Source organism: Protomyctophum parallelum (assembly GCF_964188405.1).
Source record: "Protomyctophum parallelum genome assembly, chromosome: 6".
NCBI classification, from domain to species: Eukaryota; Metazoa; Chordata; class Actinopteri; order Myctophiformes; family Myctophidae; genus Protomyctophum; species Protomyctophum parallelum.
The window spans coordinates 2506351-2531960 of NC_139701.1; positions in this window are offsets into that span (position 1 = coordinate 2506351).

A 25610-nucleotide genomic window follows, 5' to 3' on the forward strand; every position below is an offset into this window, starting at 1 on the left:
GGGTCAAAGTGGTCTACACTATATCTGAGGCTTGGTTTATGACTTGCCTTGGGAATATTCAAATGGATACAGAATTAAAATGAATAAAACACTGATCTGAAAGCACATAAAGGAGATAATAAATGAGGTCAGGTAGGTCTAGGCTTCCCAAACCTTTTAGCTCAAGACCCAAAAGAGAATTTACTGGAACTCTATGCTTGTATTTTCACTACTTGTTAAACATTTTCTTACATTTATATAGAAATTATTAGAATGTTTCATTTTGAAATACTTTTGAAACATGTTGGAATGGATTTAAATTAATGCAAACGTTTCCCTTTTTTTGTTTAAACTTATATAATACCAATACTAATAATAATACATATTTTAATGTCAGAAAAGCAGGGGAAAAAAATAAGAAAAAGTGGTCTACAGTAGCCTATATCTGCAGCTTTGTTTATGACTTGTCATGGGAATATTCAAATGGCTTCCTAAATTAAAATGAATAAAACACCTGCTGGCAGTGCAGCAGTGATCTGAAAGCACATGCAGCAAATGAGATAATAAATTAGAGAAAGTACTCTCCTCTCCTCGGAGCACAGTCTCTCTCTCTCTGCCAGGTCACTGAGGTCAGATATGTCAGCTGTGCTCAACATGAGGGTCCCCCAGATGACAGTAAAGTGGCAATTGAATGACTTTTAAGACGTTTTTAACACTAAATAAATTAAGAAAAGAAAAGAAAAGAAAAGAAAAGAAAAGAAAAGAAAAGAACAGAAAAGAAAATAAAAGAAAAGAAAAGAAAAGAAAAGAAAAGAAAGAAAAGAAAATTTCTGCATTCAAAGTCAACTCTACTAAAAACTGGTCAAACATTGGCCAAATTGTCAAATAATAAGAGAGGCAAACATTTTGAAAACCTGTGCCTGTGACTCTATCCGTTAGTCCTACACACCTCCAGAACCACATGTTGTTATCCTGATGAGTGGCCTGTATGGGAGCTGAGCCAGTGTGCGGACTGCCTTCCTTTTCTCATTGCAACTCATCAGGATAACAACATGGTTCAGGAGGTGCAGAAACGGATAGTCACAGCCAGGCAGAGCAGTGAAGATGCAAGGTTCTTTATTTTTACAAAACCCTCACTGGGAAACTCACGAGGAACAAAATACTCAAAGACTAGACATACTTGGAAATACAGTAACTATAGGAATATACAAGGAAATAATAACTACGTCACTTACGACGACGAACTGACAAGGGACTGAACACACTGGGGCAAATAAATAGACAAAGACTAACTAGACACAGGAACACACAATCAACACTGGGATAGGCTAACAGTGCAGGCACACATACTTTAGCCGCGCGCCACAAATATGCCAAAAGGCGCGAGCGGCAGGCATCTCTTCCTGGTTTTTAGACAGCTGGTGGATGGAAATGAAGCTCCACCCACACGGCAGAATGCCGACGCTGCATTCTGCCGCGTGGGACGTGCTTAGGCCTCATTCACACATAAAGAACATATGTTCTGTGCTCTGCCTGTGTTTGATGGCCGCCTCAATGGGAGTCACATGGTTTGACCAAACATTTGTGTTTGATGGCTGTGTTCTGTCCCCCTCCCCTCCATGTGCGTGCGTGCGTGCACACACACACACACACACACACATACACACACACGCACGTTTTTTTGATTGATTGATTGAAATATTTATTAACAGTTTGTAGAATTTACAGTACATTTTAAGCACAAACTCAATACAAAGACTGTTAACTGTGAGTGGACGACCCAATTAAGCATTACACTTGTTTACAACAGGGTCCACATTGTTCAATTCATCAAAACATTTAGAGACATACAAACATTTAGAGACATACAAACAGACGTATGTATGTACACGCACACAGCACTGGAATTTGGCAACGTGCGCACACATACACATAGGCTTTGTCCTGGAGGGCCGTGCACGGACGGTGTGGTCATAATACGAGTCTCATGGACTTAATAATGACACAGTGGATGTTATAAACAGTCCTGACAGCAGATGTACACAGCCCTTTGAATACTTCATCATCCACTATAGGTGAGCCTGTTGCTCTCACTAGGCAACGCAACTCTGCCCAAAACACACCCTTTGCCATCCCAGCTTTAAGAAGTCAGATGTCATGAGCTGACATCAGATGTAATGACACGCGGACGTCATGCTTGTTTCGTCGCGTCCTGCTCGTGTCATGACAACGTCAACGTCACGCTAGAGGTGCTCCACCGCGGGCCTTTGAAAACTGCGCGTCAGCAACATTCTTTTATGTTGCTGTCAACGCGTGCGTGCGTCAAAAAAACTAACCGGGGCAATTTTTTGAGTCACCGAACGCAGCACAACGCAACGCAACGCAACGCAACGTGGGCAGTGGAGCCACCCTCCATTGATTAAAAGGGAACATTCCGGACGCTGACGGAGACGCGACGCAGACGCGACGCAGACGCGACGCAGACGCGCCCAGTGGAGCCCTGGCGTTACGTTGTTGTCGTTTTTTTAATTATTTTTTGTGATTGAATTTCCCCCCCCCCCCCCCCCAACCCTTATTTCCATGGGATATATTAATTCATGTGATTCATGTCTTCTTGTGAACCTAAATTTGAGGAAGTCCTTTGGGGCCATGGGAATGTGAATGTAATTAACTACTTTTGAACCCTAGTTCACATCAATTTTCTGGTAATTAACAACATCATTCACACTGGTACTCTGCAAATTCTGGTTTTAATTTAGTTTTAGTCACAATTTACAATTTAGGCATTTAGCAGACGCTCTTAATCCAGAGCGATTTACGTACATTAAGCAAGAACAATTACATGGCGATACATCATATACATAAAGACTAGTTATCATGAATCATACGTATGCTACAATCATAAAAATGAATTTATGCATATACTGTACCGGTATACTATATAGTGCTATGTCTACATAAGTTGAGCCTTTGCATTCGCCTGTAAGGTCGTTGGGCTATAGGGCGAGTGCTACAGCAAGTGCTATATAGACGCCTTACCAGACGACGTCACACTGATAAGCAACAGCATGCGCGCGCATACCGGCAGCAGAAGAACCCTGCCTCTCATAAGATGCAATGGAAATGTTCTGACTGCACTCACAATGCACCATCAAACTTTCAGATGCTGTTTTTCTCCCAGTGTGTAGGAAAAATGATTAGGATTTTTTTATTGTGAGCAATTTAGCAATTCAAATCAGTTGTCCTCACAACCACAACCACACCTCCAGTCGCTGTCATAAGAACGGGGAGGTGTGCTCATGAAGAACCTGTTTGTCCATGGCTGCACACGCACCTGCAACCAATCAAGTATCATTTATGCTTTCTCACCCGATGGTGACGCGCACGCAGACCTCTCTACGTTCACAACAGTCGCAGCCGCGATGTGATGTGAGCTTGTATATCAGCTGTTCTGTGTGTGCAACACTGTTGCGCTTTGAAGTATAAATGTCTCCTAGGGTGCACCTCACTATAGCCAACACACATGAAGAGGAGGTTGATTGAATTGATTACATGTCCCCCGTGCGCCCACAATGCGTCGCAGATCGGCTGTTTTCAGCATGCAACCAAGTGTAAAATGACTTGTGTCTTTGACTTATACTGGATCTCTTGTCCACTAGCTCCCTTCCTAGTGGATCTCTTGTCCACTATAGTCTATAGTGAGGTCGCACGCACGCACGCACGCACTGAAATACCCGTTTGTGTGTCTAAAACAATGTAATCTGTTGGTTATCCACTGCCGTCAGTGAGGAACAATCCGTCCGAAGGTTCCTTGAAGGCCTTGTATCCTTCAGTGAAGTGGCCAGGGTTCTCAAGTACCAGGAGTTCACACACAGTCAATTATTGTAGCGCAGATTAAAAGAGAGAGAGAGAGAGAGAGAGAGAGAGAGAGAGAGAGAGAGAGAGAGAGAGAGAGAGAGAGAGAGAGAGAGAGAGAGAGAGAGAGAGAGACTGAGAGAGAGAGAGTCTTCCAGGGGTCTTTTCCGACAAGATTATGGTAACGAGATAGCCCCCCCCCCCCCCCCCCCCCCCACCCGCCCCGTTTACATTAAAGAATAGTCATGAGTGAAATTGCACGCTTATAATGATTGGCTAAAAGACCTGTCCAGGGCTGGCACTGAGCCCCGCATTGTTCTTGATCATCAAGCAGGGTACTTTGATAAACTTGAACTTTGGCAGCAAGCGTAGCTGACCTTTACATGTTGTATGTTCCGCTTGTTCTCGCTACTGATTTTGCTGAGTACAATTGCTTGAGAGAGAGAGAGAGAGAGAGAGAGAGAGAGAGAGAGAGAGAGAGAGAGAGAGAGAGAGAGAGAGAGAGAGAGAGATCATTACAGAGTGAAGAGGGCAATTTCAGTGGACATGAAGGCTCAGCAGAAAGGCCCTTAAGTGTAGTTAAGGGACCTCCATGAAGAAGGAAGAGAGGGCTTGGGAAACCTGCACTTCTATTAAACCAAATTGTACAACACAAGTAGTTTCGAGGAAGCAATCTGATTGGTTGAGAAACAGCCGTCCACTAGTACCCGTGCTTCAGACGACCATCATGACCTAATCACACCTAATCAAAACAAAGCATACAAATCAGCGGTGCTGAGAAGACGCTGCCGTCTGAGTGGTTATAGGCTAGCAGTTTGCGTGGGACATTTACGGTCGTGTGCCTACATTTGACTGAGGGAGTGCCATTGGATTTTTTTTTTGAATTTTAGTTTTTTTCATGTCATGTGAAAGCAGGGAATCATATAGCTTCAAATTGACATATTGGTTGTTCAGTTTGAACAACCAATATGCTAAAGCCTTGTTCCTACAGCAGCGCTGTTGTGTCGTCCCAATAATCACGGTGAACCCTCTTGTGTAATATTGCTTAATTAACTGTAACTGTAACTTTTGCAAACTGTTAATAAACTATGCAATCAATCAATCAATCAATCAAAGAGGACAGTAGTGGAGAGGAGAGGACAATAGTCAATCGTTGACTATTGTCGGGACACAACTCAGACGTCGGCATATTGTAGACATTACAAAACATTACACAGATCAAGAACACTCGCCCCTTTCTTCCACGGATGACGTTGCAACCGTACACTAAGCACAACTCTGCGCAGCCTGTCGGTATATGACGCGGTAGCACGATGTCTAACAAACAGTAGAACACAGACTGAAACTGAACCCAAACACGCCACTGGTAGTCTGGTTATGGCTCTGTGAGGAGCAAATTAAACAGTGTTTACAGCCTGTATTTCTTCCAGGCACACAACGCTGACTCTGACCCCTTTTTATTCCTATAACTCCAACACTCCATCAACACATATACTAAACTACACCATCTCAACTGTTTCTTCTGTTCCATCATGGCTCGCAACAAATAAACAGCAGCTGCAGCCTGCAGCCCACCTGCACTGTAGGGTTGCACACTGAGTGACAGCCTAAATGAAATAGAGAGGTCATGCTAACTGATATGGAATATCGCCAACGCCAAAGCGGGGGTATTCAACATTTCTCAGGCCATAGACCCCCTAGCTGGAGAGAGAGAGAGAGATGCAGATTCAACTTTTTCATAGATTTCATAGGCATGAGTCATAGATTTGTACTTGGACAGCTTTATCATCAGTGTGTCAAGTTAATGTGTATTTTCAAACATTTAACCACCTAAACTGTCAATGCTTAGCAAACTCCTTGACCTTTCACTTATACTTGGTCTGTTCTTTTTTTCCTCTACACCAGTGGTTTTACATCATACGCCATTCGAGCATTATTTATTCGCCATTTTAGCCACGGCCTGGCATTTCATGTGCCCCTCATCTCAGACCCAAAATGAAAGAATATTTTGTTATCGTTAATTGGGTACGATGTACAGTGGAATAACGTGTTCCTTGCACGTGCTATGTCCAACCGGGGAAACTCCCCCCCCCTGTCAGGTGCAAAGAAGCGGCTTGGACAGTCCGTTGCTCTCCCCAGGTTGGCGGAGGGTTTGTAGACTGTATAGACCCCAGGATCACATTAGGTAACTGACACTGGGTGAAAAATGGGTTGCAAAATTGTGCGATAACAAATATTATAAGAAAAACAAACAAATAAGTGTTCAGAATCTAAACCCTTGGATTTAGTGTGAACGTGTTAATTCCACCACTGCAAGAAAGCCAAATGTGCTCAGCAGCTGGAATATGGCCTCATTCCGTTGCCTTTAACCCATTCTGAACGGGCACCCATTTTGGTGTTAGCATCATGTTATGCTTTATCTATTGAAAAATAGCAGATCTACAAGCTCATATCGCGCCACCGAGTGGCGCGATACGAGCTTGTAGGTCTGCTATTTTTTGAAAAATCGAAGAACGACTGACATTTTTAGAATCTGATCTCAGGTCAGAATGGGTTCATCAGACCAGTGTGTGTCCAGTGGAAAACCTCGTATGAATCTGATCTCAGGTCAGAATGGGTTCATCAGACCAGTGTGTGTCCAGTGGAAAACCTCGTATGAATCTGATCTCAGGTCAGAATGGGATAAGCACCAACGTGAGAGCCACCCTACAGGTAGCTCTGTCCTCCTTAAGAAAGGGTGTTTATACGTAATATCGACAGCAGGTAGTTAGGTACAATGTGGCTAATTGCTTCAATTAAGTTGTGCTTTGAAAAAAAAAGAAGAGAGAAAAAAAGGGTGATTGTCTCAAAGGGCCACGCCAGTCTCTCCCTGCTGGCTGCCATGATGAGATGCAGCTGTTGGAGACTTGAAGCCTTCAGAGATACAGGCCTAATTATATACGACGCAATTCAGACAAATGACTGTCTGTCCGACACAAGGGTGGGCGGACAGGAGGCCGCGGAGATGGATATAGAGGATATCTGAAGATAAAGGAACAGAAATAAAACATAATGTCTGTCTGTCTGTCAAAAACAGCAAAAAGTAGCAGATCTACAAGCTTGAAATGTGCTGATTTTCTGCCCAACAGCAACGACTTTCTGTCTGTCTGATTCTGTATTATAGAGAGTATGGCCATGCATAAAATGGTAAATGGTAAATGGTGCATTTATATAGCGCCTTTATCCAAGGCGCTTTACAGAGATTGTGCATTACATTCACCCATTCATACACCGATGGCAGCGGAAACCATGCAAGGCACCAACTAGCACATCGGGAGCAATTAGGGGTTCAGTGTCTTGCTCAAGGACACTTCGACAGTAACTCTGGGGGAGCCCGGGTTCGAACTGGCAACCTTACGGTTACCATCCAGGCACTCTACCCCTGAGCCACCGCCGCCCATAAAGGCAAATGGAGTGGCAAAGTGAGTTAAACGTTGTTTAATGTCATTCAATGCAATCAGATATATGACTTTACTCTTCTGTTTGGATGTACAGTATGGTCTGTCAAGGCCAGCAAGTAGTTTTTTCAGTATTCAAAAAAATAACTTCCGGGTATGATGATGATGTCACGTCACGTGCATATAATACTGTATACCCTCTATATAATATACAGAATCGTTGCTGTCGGTTAATATTATTTATTAACATTCTAGATTTTACACCTGCACCTGCAGACGAGCTGCAGAAAATGATCCCACAACAGTGTAACTCAAGTCACAGTCGCAGGTTCCCAACCGTTCCCCTTGAAAGCATTCAGGGCTGCTGCCGTTTCTAGCACTATAGCTCGCCCTTTGGCTATGAGTGAGATCAATGCATTTAACCCATTTAGACCGGGAACGTGTCTGTGTCACCTTATAGCTTTAAACCACTTTAACCATTGTTTTAAAACTATAGCTGTTGGTGCCGCGCTATGAGCTTGTAGATCTGCTATACTTTAGAAAATTCGTGAAAATGTGGCCCACATTTTTGAATACAGTATATATTCTTTCACAGCGAACATTTTTAACTATTATCTTTGCTTCTGCGAGTCCCCGGAAGGAACATCATGTTTTGTGGGGGTAGTTTGAGAACCACTGATTATAGAAATATAGAAAACTGTCATGATTTAGAAAAGACAAGTTGTAGATGGACCTGTATCAGTTCTTAATGTCTTAAGTGTTGCGGTAGATGGAAGGGGAGGGGGTGGGTGGGTGGGGGGTATTAGTCTGCCTCTAATTCATCTCTGTAGGATGTGACCTCATGAGAGACCAAAACATGGGAGCCATGTTGAGACACTTACTTACGTAGCCCTTTCAGGAACATCGCTTACAGACAGCACAGTTAGTGCAGCTAGCTAGAGCCTGGCATTATATAACACTGACTCATGGGATGCAATGGTGGAAATAGTACTCACATGTTTTACTTGAGTAAAAGTATCAATACTGCAATGAAGAACTATACTCTGTTACAAGTGGAAAAAGTCCAGAATTCAAATGTACTTGAGTGAAAGCACAAAAGTATAAATGTACGTAAGTATCATGTTTCAAGTTATCAAATGTATTAAAAAAACCCTCAGAGGGTAGAGTCGGTAGTGCTGTCGCTCACAGCTAAGGGACGCTGTGAGCGCTGCCTGGGTTGTGTCCTCTCCTCCACGTCATCAGTGCCCATATCCTATAGGTGGGGTTGGCCAAAGGGCCTTTCTGTGTGGAGTTTGCATGTTCTCCCCGTGTCCTCAAGGGCAGTGATTCCCAAACTTTTCCATGTCAAGGACCCCCAAATTGACATTCATTAGCCCGCAGACCTATCCTGGTGGAACCAGAACCACTTCCCCTGCTGGACAACATTTGCATTCTGCAGAAGGGAGAGTCTGGGATCTCTCAGGCAGAGACGATGTACTCCGGTCCAATTCTGTCCGGAGCGATATGCGGCTAGAGGCGGGGTCAACGTAAGACTGATGACATATTGAAGCGCTGCCACAGCGCAGATGAACCTACAACCTAACTAAGACTACAACTCGAAATTATTATGGAGATATCAGATTTTTGTCCCGCTGCTTCCGGGTTCATCGTTTATGCTTGAGAGATCCCAGATGCAGGCAGGAGGAGGGAACTGGTGAACTCAATACTGCCGCAATCTGGAGGAGTCAGGTTACCGCGGACCCCCATTTGAAGAGATGTGCCAGGGATGGCTCTAGCAGTGATTCTCAACCATTTCATTTCAAGGACCCCCCCAGTTTGACATGCATTAGTCTACGGACCCCCATTTAATGAGTGTACAAATGAAACCATTTGTCCACTCTCAGAGTTACAGAGCCATAAGGGTCCAAACTATCACTTAGCTGGGGGCCCCCTCCCTCAAAGGACCCCTGGGGGTCCCCGGACCACACTTTGGGAAGCGCTGCCCTATAGGGTAGGGTAAGACTATACTGTAGGTATACCCTCACAAAAACATGCAGTAATCCTGGTCTCTATACTGCCTCCCTCTGGCCTGATGGAGGGGAAGGAACTCATGGTTGGAATAATGTGTTCCTTCCACACGCTACATCCAACCTGTGAAATGGGGACCTCTATGGGGACCTACCACGGGTCACGTACAAAGTCAGAGAGAGAAGGATGAGGCTGGCAGGGCACTGCACCAGGCACCCAGAACATGAGGCAAGTAAACTGACCCTATGGGAGCCAACCCAGGGCAAAGCCAGGAGGGCAAAGAAGCGTACCACCTACGTAGACGTGCTGCAGCGCGACAGCTTGGCTGACAACACTGCAGAGCTCAAGAACCTGATGTTGGATAGGAAATTGTGGAGGGCAGCGATCCAGGAATCCTGAGTTGGTGTTGGCTATAGACCTCTGCACTCTCGCAGTAACTAACATCCAACCTGGGAAACTCCCTCCATGTCAGGTGAAAAGAAGCGGCTTGGACTCCTCATGCATTGAAGGAAGCATGAGGTCGGTCCGTTGCTCTCTCCAGGTGTAAGTGCAGGTCTATAGCCTATACTGTATACATGTGTGTGTATATGTGTACGTGCATGAGTGAATAGGTTACCAGAAGTACACTGGGAGGCGGGGGGGGGGGTGTGCCCGTCATGCATGTCTGCACAGAGTCCGTTTGATCCCAGAAAGCTCATCAGGCCAAACAGAGACTTGAGAGATATCGGTGGGATCTCTGGCTATTACTACTAGGACTCCATAATGTGTTCCATGCTGCCTCCTCCTCCTCCTCCTCTACAGTCACACTCACAATCTGCTCCGCTCCGCACCACCTGGAAGTCAACTGTCTGTCTGTGTGTGTCTGGCCTGATATCTGCTGTGTGTGCGTGCGTGCGTGCGTGCGTGTAGGCATTTAGCAGACGCTCTTAATCCAGAGTGATTTACAGTAAGCAAGGACAACAGGTAATACATTAAAAAAATATATATATATATGCTACGGGCTAAGGTGTCTGAAGAGGTGAGTCTTAAGCGTGCAAGGTCGACACTCTTGTGGCTATTAAAATACAAAAAGTATAAACATAAAAAAGTTGAATATTGATATTTGCCGTTATCAGCCAAAATCAGTGACATTTTCGGCATAAACGTCCTATCAAATAGAAACACCCAGCGCTCAGGACGGAGATTAACCCATTCTGACCTGAGATCAGATTCATGCGAGGTTTCCACTGGACACACACTGGTCTGATTAACCCATTCTGACCTGAGATCAGATTCTAGAAATGTCAGTCGCTCTTCGATTTTTCAAAAATAGCAGACCTACAAGCTCGTATCGCGCCACTCGGTGGCGCGATATGAGCTTGTAGATCTGCTATTTTTCAATAGCTAAAGCATAACATGATGCTGACACCAAAATGGGTGCCCGTTCAGAATGGGTTAATAAAAGGACGGAGATTTAATGATATCAAAAGCGATAGCATCGCTCCACAGGCTGGGAGTGTCTGCTGGGCAACATTCGATGTCATTTCTGGTTGGGAACGAGTGCCAATGAGTACATACATCAATAATTACATTATAGACGACTACAACAACAGTAATACTAAAATCACACTTATGTGAAGTGAGGGGCGCCCACAGTGGCTGCCACGTATATCACGGCGGGGGGGGGGTGGGTGAAAACGAGGGGGGGGGGGGGGGTGCTTAAATCAGTCCTAATGGTGCGTTCACATGGGCAGGACAATTGGGAGTATCGTTTGGAGCAGCTACAACATGCATCATTGTGTCTTTGCATTGTCATGTCACTTTAGGCTTCCATTGACAACTAATGAATGGTACTGCATCTTTGCGTCTGTCCATGTGAACGATAGACTTGGCTGCCACATGACGTTATATCTGAAAGCCAGACGTTGGAGTTGCTAGCGCCCATCCATGTTTATTATTATTATTATTATTATTATTATTATTATATGTTTATCACCTACAGTAGTAGTAGTACTTCATTTTCCATCAACATCTTGAATTTTGTATTATGGACAAAGTGAATAATATATAGACAAAATAGCCAGATCCTGATCCTGAGGCATATATACTTTTTCTGGAGGGGAAACGTATATTAAACTAACATGGCACAGATGTGAAATCAATTTCCTTACCATATAGAATTACAGTAACCTCAATATGTATTTCATTCATTGTGGACAGAATCTATTTTAAGGCCTGCGTCGTAATCATAACCAGGCCTGCCTTCATGTTACATCCACGGCTCTTTATCGTCAGGAAATATGACTCGAGTCGCGAGGCATAATTCATGACGAGGGAAACTCCTGCCCGTCCGTCCGACGTCGTAATCCACGAGCAGACGTTATGCTTTTAGACGTGTGGATCAAGAGGTATCTAAATTGTACCAAATGTGTTCCCTGGACGTTATTGACTGAAGCAGGTGATGACATGTCTAGGTGATGGGATGTATCACCGTGCTCGGGTTTCAGGCCCGTAAGACCCCGTGATTCAACCACAAGCTACAGTGTACGTGCCGGCCAGAAAAGTTTCTTTCTTTCTTTCTTTCTTTCTTTCTGGTGAATAAGGTAGCTTTATTCAGCGCCCGGACTGAAAGACGTTTGAAATGTATCTTGTTGTTGCGATTTTTCTCTGTTTCTTTGCTTGTTTTCAGTACATCGAGGAGACTTCAGTGAGAGGCTCGTCGTGGGAGGCCATTTGTCAGTGGTGGCTTCATATAGTAACTATAAGTATACTCTACATTTACTCAAGTACTGTACTCCGACGCCTACTAGGAACCTACTGGCCCATCACAATATCCAATGCCAACCTCTGGGACCTCACTAGTCAAGACACTATAGAAGCACAGATCAGGGAGGAGAAATGGACATGGATAGGACACACATTGCGAAGACATAACAAATCAATAACAAAACATTCACTAACATGGAACCCGCGAGGCAAGAGGAAGAGAGGAAGGCCTGGAGCCACCCGGAGAAGAAACACAGAACAAGAGATGAAGGCACAAGGGCTGTCATGGCAACAACTCGAGGCCTGCGATGAGGCCCTGGCTCACAATTCTAACCTGTTGCTCTTTCACGACTAGCCTCAAGTGAGACTGAACTGCCTCCACCTGCAGCAATCCTGCTTTTATACAGGTGGAGCAAACCATCCCCTAATTAGCAAGTGGCAATTAATTGACTCAACCACACGGCCAACTAAGGCCTACGAGTAATCTTAAACACTACTATACTTTAGAGGAATATACACTCAAACATATTTCAAAGGCCCAATTCATTCACAGGGCCTAACATAAAGACCAAACATAATACACACACAGGAACAATCACCCCGCCTCCTCTACAGTACTTGGCACCCTCCAATCTAGAGAGTAAGCCAGCACTGCAGAGGAGAGACAGGTGACAAACATATACAGGACCAATGCAACTTCAGTATCAGTCAATACAAATATAAACATATTTAAACCTCTTGCAATCATTGTGTGGAATAATAACAATGTCATTTGTACAATATATATATATAGGGCACGTGACAGCATTTAAGGGCAGATTCACACTATGGTGCCGGGTGCGCACTCGGGACCACTTGGCAGATGTTGTGGTAGTGTGAATGCTGCGTACCGTACCGTTCCCCGGAGCGGATCACCCAACCATTCCCGGGACCGCATGGAGGTAGTCTCGTGACCGATTGAAGTGTACTCGGATATGGATCGCTGCAATGTGAAAGCATTGAATACAGTTGAACTCGAGTGAAGTGTAATCAGGTTGCGGAAAGAATCAAGGCCAGCGGGGACCGGCAGGAAATCGTATTTGGGAACAGTTTGAATCAAACAGACACAGGCCCGACTAGGGCTGACCTCGATTAGTCGAATAGTCGACTAATCGATCGGAACGGGTCTCAGTCGACTGACCACCTCTTCGACTGAGCAAAAAAAAAAAAAAAAACTTTTTTCTTTTTGCCCCCAAAAAATGTATATAAAAATACAATATTTACAAAAATATACAAAAATATTGTATTATTCCACTAGGTCTGTGGGGGACATAAACACATTTGAACATTCTGACTGTTCAAATCTCCAATGTGCATGTGGAGTGTGTCTGCCTGTGTGGCAATGTGCCACTGCCTGTGACTTGAATCGCACAGTGCGCTGGCCTGATAGACTCCAGAATCTCAATCTCACCTGCTGTGCTCAATCTGGCTAATGACAAGCCTCTCAGTTGTTCACAAAAAAAAAAGAGATTTGAACAGTCAGAATGTTCAAATGTGTTTATGTCCCCCACAGACCTAGTGGAATAATACAATATTTTTGTATATTTTTGTAAATATTGTATTTTTATATACAATTTTTTTTTTGTTGCTCAGTCGACTATTAGTCGACTAACAGCAAATTTATTCATATATCAGTCGACTATACAAATCCTTAGTCGGGGACAGCCCTAGGCCCGACTCGATCTAGCATAAAACATTGATGTATCCTAGATGTATACAAAGGGTGTGATACATCTTGCCCCGTCGATGCATTTCCAATGGAAGTCACATGGTTTGACACAACATTTGTGTTTTTGGCTTTCGGCTGTGTTTCGACTGCCCCCCCACCCCCTCATACAACACAAATGTTGTGTCAAACCATGTGACTCCCATTGGAAATGCATTGCGAGCTTGCATCAGCTATACATCTCATACAACAAGCATACATCAATCTATTGCGAAGGTGTGAGTCAGGCCTCTGTCCTGAGTATGCTTCCAGTGCACACACACACACACACACACACACACACACACACACACACACACACACACACACACACACACACACACACACACACACACACAAACACACAAACACACAAACACACACACACACACACACACACACACACACACACACACACACACACACAAACACACACACACACACACACACACACACACACACAGCGGTGGCTCAGGGGTAGAGTGCCTGGATGGTAACCGTAAGGTTGCCAGTTCGAACCCGGGCTCCCCCAGAGTTACTGTCGAAGTGTCCTTGAGCAAGACACTGAACCCCTAATTGCTCCCGATGTGCTAGTTGGTGCCTTGCATGGTTTCCGCTGCCATCGGTGTATGAATGTGTGTGTGAATGGGTGAATGTAATGCACAATCTATGTAAAGCGCCTTGGATAAAGGTGCTATATAAATGCACCATTTACACACAGACACACACACACACACAAAAACACACACACACACACACACACACACACACACACACACACACACACACACACACACGAGTTATTCCATGTCAGCATTGTTTCAATCAGCCCCTGCACCACCATGCACTGTTTGGCGTCTCACCTGCAATACTTTTCTAATGCAGAGTCAGCTGTTTGTTGCTTCATAATAACGGAGGGGAGGGAGGGGGGGATTCCGTTTACTGTTTCTTTCTTTTTTTTTTTCCACCTCTGCAAACTGTCTCTGTTTAAATGTGTTTACGCTTTTGGACAACGGCTATAATTCAGTCCAGAGAGACAGAGAGGGGTTGCCCACGATTTGCATGCAGGGAATCGAAATTAGCCTGGAAACCAAGGGCCATGGCGAGCCTCCTCACGGCCAACGACTTGTTTTTTTCCCTCCCTCATACATAGTTGCCATAACAAGCAACGCTTTCGTTAGATCTTCCTTGTTATCTTCTTCGTTGGAGAGAACCCTTTGACCTCTCGCTCTTCAAGATGATGTACAGTACATACAATACATATCGTCGCTGTTGGGCAGAAACCTCTTCCATATTCTAACTTTTTGTGTTTTTTCTTTTAAATTAACAATTAACAATTCACATCCTACTTCAGCGTACTACAGCGTCACACAAAAAGCATCAAAGGTAGCAGATCCATGCACCATATATGGAGACCTAAAAGAGAGAGGGTGCAATGTCTTCTTGTGTGTACAGGGCAAATTTGATGAGGGCTCAGTTAGGGCCGGGTCTTAATTTGCGGGCCTGATGAGAACTCTAGTGTGCAGGGTTTGATTTGGGCCATGGTAGGGCCGGGTTTGAGGTTTGAGGTCAGATGTACAGTTGCTGGCCAATATTGATGACATCAGGGATCTCCATATACAGTATGTGTATCCCCATATATGGCCTTAATATTGATGACATCGGGGATCTCCATCCCTGACGATGTCACGTGATGTCACAAGGCATGACCATATATAGTCATGCCTGCGGTGACCAACCAACCAACCAACCAAACAACTGACTGACGGAAAATGCTCGATTTCATAGTAAATGAGACCAAAGGTTGCAATAAATGCACCGCCTCTGTACTGTACGTGTGTTTGTAATACACGTAACTTGAGAACCGTTCGCCCAAATTTGACATGTTCTAAACACCACCACAGGGAGCGCAGTGCCCTCACATGTAGGTTTGAGGACGTCACATTGAGATTAACACACTTCATATTTGGACATGCCTGACACAGAACTCCATATAAAGAGACACACAGAGACAGAGCTATGTTACTCTTCTCTTCCTGCGCTCGCATGAAATGCAGACCAGCCTCTCGACTGCAGCGAAAATACAGTGTATTTTCACTACTCTCCAATACAAAGGCGGCTTGTGTTATTAGAAAACCTACTTTCCTTAGTGGACGCACTCTGAGCCACCCCCTCCCCCCCCCCCCCCCCCCCCACCACACATATAAAATGCACTTTTTGTCCAGAAAGGGATTTATTTTCAACGGAAGGAAAAATCTTGTCTATGGGGTTTTGCTTTGTGCAGAATGTTACGTTTATACATTTTGACGCCAATAGGCCTACTTTTACTTTTAAGTTTATGTACTTTTACTCAAGCATATACATTTTGAATTCCGGACTACTAACATTATATAATTCTACATTGCAGTATCGATATACTTTTACTTAAACAAAACAATCGAGTACTTTTTTTCCCACCATACTGTTTGAAAGGCAGTGAGCGTGTGGTTGAGGAGTCACTATGGATTCCTTAGGTTTCCTTGTCAACGGTGAATAATATAAGGTGTAATGACTATTGACCATGGCAGGGCTTTGATAGGTCTTTTAGCGGAGCTGCTATAGCTGACTGGAGGCGCTATCTGGACACGGCTGTGTGCTGCTTGGTTTCATCAGTATATGCTGCGTGCCAGCTGTGCGCGCGGCAGAGCTGGGCCTTTTCCTTCCTCCTCCATGCACGTCTCTCCATGCCCGCCTCTCTCCTTTTTAATGGGCTAACGACGGTGGCATTGAGGAAATAATGAATCACACTTTTAATTGATGTCTTTTATGGAAGACTTCAGAAAATGCACGCTTCTTTACTGGTTAATTGGTTGCAGCATCGGGCAGTATAAGCCTTGTATCCTGCTGTTTGCACTGTGAAATGAAATCCAATTTGAGGAGAGTGTAAAAAAAAAACTAAAATGAAATTAAAAGGAGGGATTTTGCTGTACTGTATGTGTGGTATATTGTCTCTCAGGGCATTTAAGTATACAAGCTATATGGACATATGACATTCTGATGATATTTTAATGCCTTTAATGGCAAAAATGGATGGAAAGTAGAAACTGTCCGTTGATCAAAGTAAAGCATATACATTCCTTTTGGTGTGAAAGCTTGTGCTATTTTGATTGAATCCAGTGAAACATGTCTTTCTTTCCTTTCCACCTCCTCCACCTTCTTCTTCTTCTTCTTCTTCTCAATTATCCGTCTCAAATTAGAAACAGCCCTTAATGGAATAACCATTTTGGGCTAATTCCAAGGGGGGGAAATAAATAAATAAAAAATGGTCGAGGTTGAAATCTGTTTTTGATACGGGGGAAGACAAATAATCAGGTTATTTATGGGTAACAATAAAGTGTGTGTGTCGGAAATGTGAGCGATATAGACGTGGAAAAAGCAGATAGTTGCGAGGCTGACGGAGAGGCTCGTCAAGACATGGTCCTATAAATAGTCTAATAAGAGAGAGAGGCCCTGTGTCAACATGGGAGCTGCTGCACTTCTTTTGCACAACAAAACACAATTAGGTTATAATATATCGTTGCTGCCGCTCAGAAACCTCCTATCTCCTTTTTTCGCCTTACATGATCATGCACACTTGCAGCGTCACAAAAAGGTTACTATACTTTGGTTCGAACCATAGGGTGAGGGTGAGGACGGGGCAGCACACCTAAACCTAACCCCAAACCCTCACCCTAACCATAGGGTGAGGGTGAGGACGGGGCAGCACACCTAAACCTAACCCCAAACCCTCACCCTAACCATAGGGTGAGGGTGAGGACGGGGCAGCACACCTAAACCTAACCCCAAACCCTCACCCTAACCATAGGGTGAGGGTGAGGACGGGGCAGCACACCTAAACCTAACCCCAAACCCTCACCCTAACCATAGGGTGAGGGTGAGGACGGGGCAGCACACCTAAACCTAACCCCAAACCCTCACCCTAACCATGGGGTGAGGGTGAGGACGGGGCAGCACACCTAAACCTAACCCTCACCCTAACCATAGGGTGAGGGTGAGGACGGGGCAGCACACCTAAACCTAACCCCAAACCCTCACCCTAACCATAGGGTGAGGGTGAGGACGGGGCAGCACACCTAAACCTAACCCCAAACCCTCACCCTAACCATAGGGTGAGGGTGAGGACATTTTTTATTTAGGAATGGACAAGAAACAAGAAGAACATGGAAGTTGTGCGCATTAGCTACTATAGCTAGCTACTTTTGCGATTTGAATCCTGAAAAGTAACAGTTTTGGACATGTGAGGTTTTCACCTGACAGAGACGATATGTTTATTACTGCTTCCAGACCCGGAGGGCTAGTTATATACATTTTGTTTCAATTATCATTATTAATAGTTTGCCAATTCATCAAACTCATCAATCCACTTGAAACAAATAAAAACGCAACTGATCAATTAGTATGGCATCAAGGACATTTTCCGTTTCATCAATCCATTTCGCAAGCATCAGTTAAAAAGTGTTTAAGTGGTGAAAGTGGTTAAATCTATAATAAAGCACATTCAGCAAAGCTTTTGGAGAAAAACGGTTCAATCTGCATAACCTCCGTAGAAAAGAAAGAAAGAAAGAAAACTAAATACATGCTGACATGCTCCATTTATGTGCAGAGAAAACACAGATTCACTCTTATAATTCTACAAATTACAATTTACAATGTAGACATTTAGCAGACGCTCTTATCCACAGAGCGACTTACAAAGTGCAACATTGTAAATGAGTAAGTGGCTTGAACCCTATAGTCAACAAATTAGAAGCAAACGCTTGCGTAAATAAGAGTGCAAAGAAATACAATACAATACAATTGCTTAAAAGCAACTGTGACGGCAGGTATACATGAAAGCGATACTGGAGCACCTATCTGTTTGCATTGGTGTAAAAGTAAGAAGTAGATTCACTCAACGTTCTGTACATAAATACAATTTTGAGGTATATTTGCACTTTCCTGGAGTTTTTCCAGTTTCCAATAGTTGTGTGGGAGGTTCTGGGAGCTGATGGTAGGTGTGGCACTCTACCTCAGCGTATCCATCTCCCGCAGGGGTCTAGCGCATTGTAACGGGGACGGACTCCTGCGTGTTACCGGCTGATGCTGGGTCTGACAATAAGCCACTCCCGACCTACTTATTATTACAAAACATACATTAACCACTTCGACCCATACATTTCAGCCATTTGTAAATAGCCAATATACAAGCCCACAATGTGTCACGTTTGTAGATCTGCTATTTTCAAAAATATATTTGAAAAGTTGTAATGAGACATTCTGCGCAATGAGGATATACTTTCTACTTTTGGTACATTTTGATACCAATACTTTTGCACAGTTTGTACTCAAGTAAATTTTGTATTCCGCACATTTACTTGTAACAGACAGAGTCTTTTCTTTTTTTATGTGGATCATGAGAGATGTATGTCTTCTTAAAGGACCACTTCACCACTTTTCAACCTATCTTCACATGAAAATCTAAACATTTTTGTAAAGAAATCTTGTTTAAAAAAATATCTGCCTAATGATGATGTCACTGGAGGACGGTTTCTAAACTGCCCACATCAATCCCAAGAGACACAGGCCGAGTAGAAAAAAGTTGTGCCATTTTATCATGATTATTAGTGAGGACCTATTATATGAAGATAGGTTGAAAAGTGGTGAAGTGGTCCTTTAAATCAGTCACTTTAGCACCTTGGTAGGAGCAGAGCCTTAGTAGTAGCGAGTTACGGCAACCTGGGGGAAGCTAGAAAACCGGTCATATGGTTCATGTAACTCCAAATGGTTCCTTTACTGTAGTACAGTAGCCGTAGCCGTACTTGAGTACCGGCATGTACACATTTTAAGTTATTGGACTTTTTCTTGAATATTTCCATTTTCCGATACTTCCAACTTCTATTCCACTGCATCTTATCGGCAAATAATGTACTTTTGACTCCACTATACCTTTCTAGGAAGGGGAAAAAGTGCATTATGAATTTACCACTTAAAGGCTTACTGCTAGTTCCGATTTTTAAACTTAAAGCTGTAGGAAATACTTGCCATTAATGGCAGCTTTAAGTCCAAACATCTGAACTTACCCTTTAATAAGCCCTGTTTCAAATATAGTGAAAATCTATATCTATCTATCTATCAACAAGCTCAAGTTTTTTTCTCTCTCAGATTCTCAGAGACTCTACTAGGTCTTTTTAGACGATCGGGGGTGGATTGTTGTGGAGAGAAATATTCTATAGGTCTTCAAAGGTAAGAAAAAACACAGCAAGGGCAGCTGCAATGTTTTAACTCTGGAAGTTAATGAGTTAATATCAATCTTGAGTGGCAATAAGTATACCGTTCCATTGCTCAGCGAGTATTATCAAAGTTTTATCGATATGATAAAACAACAATAAAGTAAAACAGTATCATTTATGTTTTCCCTTCACCCTTCACCGTTCTCTTCTTGGCAGTCGGGGACATTTGAGCTGTTAAAATTAATTTACCAAAACATTTGAACTTGATCAAGCTTTTCCTCCGCAGAAGCCTTCCCACTCTGACCCTCAACCCCCGCATGCTTTGCTGCAGTTGGCATTCATTCACCAACATCAAAACCGTTGTACCTGTAAAAATCCCCCAAAGCCTTTCTGGTCATGATTTTAACGTGTAGCTGGTGGGCCCAAGTGCTCCACATGAAGAAAAAAAAACATGAACAAATTTAAGGGGGGAGTCCTGGGCAGCTTTTCCAGCGGTGACGGTGTAGTTTTCCATTGGAGTTCCTCGGGGCGTACAGTTTATGGTGGTGTTTCCCAGCCCAGGCCCTTGTTGTGTAGTAGTATAACTTGCACAGAGGCACTTGTTTTGTTTTGTTTTTCGCACACGGGATGTTGGAAAGAATGCGTTATCCAAGATAGGCCAGGCCCTATAGCTGCCAGGAGACCTCTTGATGGTGCCTCGTCCCTCAGAAACCAACCACTCCCAGATGCTTCCGCCAGTTTTATGAATACGCTTTCCTCATTATTTGGGGCTTTTAACTCGTTTGGCACCGAATTTGACTGTGTTCTCTAAAAGTGCCGAAATAAGTGGTTTACTATTATTATGTGGGAAAGTCGGCCGGCTCCAGACACTGGCTTTTCTTTTCTCAACATTCAAGATTCAACATTCCAGATTTTTATTGCTACATACAGTACAGGTAGCCTATACAAGGGTACATACTGTACAGTCTGCTCCTCCACGTTGCAGCATGCAGCACAACAAAATAACATATTACATAAAAATAGTACTAAAATGTGAGGTGTTAGTTGCCTTGTGTGTGCGTGTATAGGCGGAGGAGGAGAAAGAAGAAGAAGAAGAAGAAGAAAATGAACAGTATAGCAATTTATTTTCATTATAGAAATTTTATGCAAGGCTAAAAAGACACATTCAGAGACACGACTTTCCCTCAAACCATATCAAACCATGCAGCTAAAACAGCCACACGCGCGCACACACACACACACACACACACACACACACACACACACACACACACACACACACACACACACACACACACACACACACACACACACACACACACACACACACACACACACACACACACACACACACACACACACACACACACACACACACACACACACACACACACACACCAGCAGCCAGCCTCTGTTTTCTTGCGTGATATTGGGCAAAGCCACAAGCCCTCACCTCGGCCAATCTCCCCCCCGTGTTCATTTCATGACGCAACCGTCTGCCAGCATGGTTCTGTTTGCAGGTGGGGTTCTCTGGGAAGCCCGCTGCAGAATCCAGCCCCAACCAGCATGGTTCTGTTTGCAGGTGGGGTTCTCTGGGAAGCCCGCTGCAGAATCCAGCATGGTTCTGTTTGCAGGTGGGGTTCTCTGGGAAGCCCGCTGCAGAATCCAGCCCCAATACCTGTGGGTTTGGGCATTCTGGGAGAAGTGTTTCCTTGCGTGCGTGTTGTTGCACTATTAATTTGCACGACATCCCTCCAACACATTGCATTCGTTTCTGTGCCTAAAATAGCTCCTTTGGAGGAGAGTATATATTGACTGTTTGAAGAGAGGGAGTCATGTTTTGGTAGAAAAGTGAAGCTATTAAGTTGCTTGTTTCGTTTTAAAGGAGAATTCCATGCTAAAATGCTTTCTTATCTTTCTTACCTTTCTTTGTAGTTGTTACGTCCCCACCAAAGAGGTCCAGGTGTATTTTTGTGCAAAAACTCCTTATTGGCTATTTTCCCTACCATAAGCCCTCAATGAATTGCATTGCATTGAATGGGAATTGAATGGGGCTATGGGGTGTTATGCTAGTTTGCTTATTTCCATCGAAATAAGTAGTAAAGTGTGCCGCTTGGGATATTATTTACATTATGAAGAGAGGATATATACAAAGAAATTATAATTTTGAGTGATGGAAATAAGCGAATTAGCACAACACCCCATAGCCCCATTCAATTCCCATTCAATTCAATGCAATTCATTTAGGGCTTATGGTAGGGAAAACAGCCAATAAGGAGCTTTTGCACAAAATAACACCTGGACCTCTTTGGTGGGGACGTAACAACTACAAAGAAAGGTAAGAAAGCCTTTTAGTATGGAATTCTCCTTTAAGGGTTGTGAAGAAATACAACGACACGTGCAAAGGATGATACTCGCAATGGCCAGGGATAATTACATTTCCAGAGGAGAGGAGATAACGTGGGCTTCCTCCTTGTTAGCAATTCACTGTAATAATAAGATTAATAACATGATTAAGGTAAATTGGAGGAAAAGAACAACAAGCTACCTTCTGCAGTATGTGCAGTATTACAAATACTGATGTCCGTTGTGTACTGATATATGCACTATCACTGCAGCTCATGCGTTCATGCATTCTTAGACAGGTGTTCAAAACGATTGAAGAGTTCTGGTCTGCTTTCATGCTCTTGCCTTCTTCTCCTTCCGTGCAGGACTGGGACACGTTGGAGACATTTAAAAACATCTAATCTTCTCTTAGCTGGTGTCCACCATTGCTACAGAATATCCCAGAAGCACTTTCACTTCCTCAATTTACATCGTTTTATCTGCCCACCTGGCGTGTGCTCGATCCGTCATCATCATCATCATCATCATCATCATCATAAAAAACAAACAAAACAGTAGTAACGTAGCCCTGATATGTTCCCTCAGTCCCTATGCTCATTCTTTAGCTCATACAAAAGCCAATTACCGACGAAGGGTATAGGATCAATGTGTACTTTTTTCCTCGTAAAAGTAGACATTCAGGGCTTTCATTCGGTGTATGTATAGGATATTTGTTGTGTTCATTTTTATATCTACTGTCAACGTCTGCCATAAAACGGCCCCTAGCTCGGCTTTCTGTTCAAGAAGAGTACGTTACTACAAAAGCAGGTGTTACATATAAAGGTAAATATCTCCAGAATGGAAGATGGTAAAATAAAAATAAATAAAATGGAGTGGGTATGGTATGCTTCTCGCTATAAGAGAACAGGACTGTCTAAATGACATAACAACTTGGATGGACATACATCTTTTAAACCTGAATTCAAATAAAACAGAAGTCTTCTTTGGCCTTGACACTACACCATAAAAAAGAACACAATTCCATTCACCCTCAGCTCAAACATTTGCTCCTCCGTCAAAAACCTTGGCTTCACCTTCGACCGTACCTTCGTTCACATTAAATAAATACATTAGTTCCGTATTGAAAAGCAGCTTTTTTCAATTTCGACTGTTGGCCAAGGTCAAACCATATCTTCCACCTAAACAACTGGAGATGGCAATACATGCTTTTATATCATCCAGACTGGACTATTGTAACTCCCTCTTCCCCGGCATTGACCAGGCATCACTCAAGCGCCTGCAGTTGGTGCAAAATGCAGCTGCTCGCCTCCTCACCAGCACAAAAAAAACGAGAACACATAATCCCAGTCTTAGCTGAACTGCACTGGCTCCCTGTTACTTTTAGAATAGATTTTAAGATTATTTTATTTACGTATAAATCCCTGCACGGCCTAAGTAAAGTAAGTAGCCTTGCCGAGCCATGAGGCCCATAGGGCAGGAGCCTCCTGTTTCTGTAGCGTGAGGCAGCTTGATGTACAAGTACACCCCCTGGACATGACGCTATAGTATGTCGCAGGGATTTACCCCCAATCCAACCCTTGATGCTGAGTGTCACGCAGGGAGGCACTGGGTCCTTCGTATGAGTCAGAGTCTGAGTCTTTGGTATGACCCGGCCGGGGATTGGACCCCGACCTCCCAGTCGCAGGGCGGAAAGAAAGAAAGTTATGTTTACCCAGGGTAACTGGACTAAGCTCAATAACTTGTTTACAGCCAGGCCCTGCTCATAGAACATTTCATGCCTTGTTCAAGGGCACTTCAGCGGTGGTAATTTTAACGTGCCGGTCCGGGGATACGAACTAGGGACCTTCCGATATCAAGACCGTTCGGCCACCGCTGCCCTGTACACTCTAACCACAAGGCCTGCACGGCCTGCCCCTTCATATTTAACAGAACCTTTGGTCCCTTACACTCCACAAAGGGGCCTGCCCCTTCATATTTAACAGAACCTTTGGTCCCTTACACTCCACAAAGGGGCCTGCCCCTTCATATTTAACAGAACCTTTGGTCCCTTACACTCCACAAAGGGGCCTGCCCCTTCATATTTAACAGAACCTTTGGTCCCTTACACTCCACAAAGGGCGCTGAGGTCAGCAGACAAGCTGCTCCTGGAGGCTCACAAGACGAACGTAAGGAGTAGGGGCGGCCGTGCCTTTTCTGCTGCTGCTCCTATAAGCTCTGGAATATAGTCTGCCCAGCTTTAATATAAAAAATGCAAACTCTGTTAAGTCTTTTAAAACACACTTCTATTCTTTGGCTTATAATCGCACCTAATGTTTATGTTTTGTTTATTGCACTCTTGTTATTGTGGCATTAGAATTATTGATGTTTTTGTTTTTGTTATTGTGGTATTAATTGTTGATGTTTTTGTCTCACCCTGTACAGCACTTTGGTCAATCTCAAATGTTTTAAATGTGCTCTATAAATAAAGTTTGATTTGATTTGATTTGAACAATAAAATCATGGCAAAATACAACTGTGCACGGTAATACTATGTAGTTCCAATTCCTATAGTGCCCGCATGGCACATGCTGTGCAAATATCGTTCACTGGTTAAAATAGTCTACATGTACAAACATAACATAACAGAGGTCCTCTCTGTTACATAAATAAAAAATGACATCCATTTTAAGTGGTGGAAAGTAACTAAATATATGTACTGTACTTATATATGTACAATTTACTTTACTGCCGTATTTCCAATTTTAAATACATTTAGGCCGACTTTTCTACTCTACTCCATTACAGCTAAAAGGCAAATATTAGTATGATTTAATCATTATTATTACAAAACCGCTTCAGACGTATATAGGCCTATACTTTGGCAATTTGAAAATAACAACAACAATAAGAACAATTTTACATTTTATACATTTGAAAATGTGTTAAATGGGACCATCTGCAAGTTTATTTTGTACTTTTACTCAAGTACAGGACTTTATAACAGACGATTTCTACAATAGGGTATTGATACTTTTAGTCAAAGAAAATGTGAGTGCTTCTTTCCCAACTGTCCATCTTCTTCAGGGGAACCAAAGCACAGAACATCAAATGACTGTTTGTTTGTGTTGTTCAGTCAGGACTTTGGATCCAGTTCAACTGTCTCCATCTTGGTCCAAATAACCATTAAACCTTAATCTCTCCCCGAAAGGTGTGCAGAGTCTACCGACACGTTACAGGAACCCAGGACCTCTCACACAACACACGTACGCA